This window comes from Acipenser ruthenus, unplaced genomic scaffold (genome assembly GCF_902713425.1).
Source record: "Acipenser ruthenus unplaced genomic scaffold, fAciRut3.2 maternal haplotype, whole genome shotgun sequence".
In the NCBI taxonomy this organism is placed as follows: Eukaryota; Metazoa; Chordata; class Actinopteri; order Acipenseriformes; family Acipenseridae; genus Acipenser; species Acipenser ruthenus.
Genome location: NW_026708811.1, coordinates 433,810 through 435,168, shown reverse-complemented (window position 1 = coordinate 435,168; position 1,359 = coordinate 433,810). Strand labels below are relative to the sequence as shown.

General features: G+C 44.1%; 1 non-coding gene across 1 annotated transcript; it reads left to right on the top strand.

The window, feature by feature from the left end:
* Positions 1–413: 413 nt before the first annotated feature.
* Positions 414–520, top strand: LOC131736184 (U6 spliceosomal RNA). The gene has a single exon (XR_009327988.1). It is a non-coding gene; the product is annotated as a U6 spliceosomal RNA (small nuclear RNA).
* Positions 521–1,359: the final 839 nt, after the last annotated feature.

The window sequence follows — 1,359 nt, the reverse complement described above, 5'->3', positions numbered from 1 at the left end:
AATCATTGAGTGTCATTATTAAACCCTAACTCTGACCCTAGCCCCGAGTATTAAGCCCCCTCCTCTGAGGTGTCAGTTGCATTCTGCGCTGTGATACGAAACGGGACCCTGGTCAACCTGCAAGTCTTTCGGGATGCTGGCCAATCCAGAGGGGTCAACGTCGTAGGTAACATGTCAGTATTTGCATATCTTTCCCAGCCGGTTTGAAGGTGCAGATGTGCAGACTTCTTTATTCAGCCGCTTTCTGCAAACGTGATATCCTCAGAGTTTGTAACCCTCTGCGTGTTGATTGTGGACAACCATGCATATACGCAGAGCAATTGGACACAATTGGACTATGCTTGACACACCACAAGACCAATCGCTCTTTAGCCACTCGCTGTACATAGAGGCGCGTATCAGGTAAGCACCGTGTGTTCGCTACGGCAGCACATATACTAAAATTGGAACGATACAGAGAAGATTAGCATGGCCCCTGCGCAAGGATGACACGCAAATTCGTGAAGCGTTCTACATTTTTGGTCTTTTTTTGTCGTTGGGAATAGTACTGTACCTGCCTTGGAATAACTCCCCTGGTAGAACCCGAAACATTGAACCTGAACCGGAACCCCAATCCTAACCCAAGCCCAAAACCAAACCCAAACCCTAATTTGATTAGAGGAGCACCCTCAAAATGGAGCGAGGTAACCAGTGGTGTACCACAGGGATCAGTATTAGGACCTTTGCTATTCCTAATCTACATTAATGATTCAGATTCTGGTATAGTAATGTCACAGGTGACGGTGAACTAGTTATTCCATGTAGTAAAACATTGGACTCCTTTGCATGGAGGATCTCAGTAAGCTACAGTGCACGGTTCATCAACTGATTCAGATTCATTTATGTTAAGTTTGCTACTGATGATGTGGAAAAGAACAGTAATTGAGTGCCCAAAAATATGAATCACAGTGAGTTTTGACCTCCTTTAGAATTCTGGATGGAGCGCATACCTTGCAAAATGACCCGGTGTGAACAAAAGGAAATATATCGAAGTAATATGTACAGCTAAACGTGTCCAAGTATCTTATAGGAATGAAGTCAGACCATGGAAATCCACACCTGTGCTGGAGAAACATTGGATCAAGGGACTTCTTGTGGAAACAACTAGAGCGAAACCTGGTACAGAAGCTGAATCCTGCTGGGAACGTATGGATATGCTGGACATGTCCTAGGCGATTTCACATATGGAATGTACTTTGACATAAAAATGAAGTGTTAGAGGTTTTTTGAAGGAAGGATAAAGAGGGAGTATCCGTGTACCGCCAGTAGGTGGCTCTCTTGCTCCATGAAATAGGTCAGTCTACACATGTTTTTAATTAA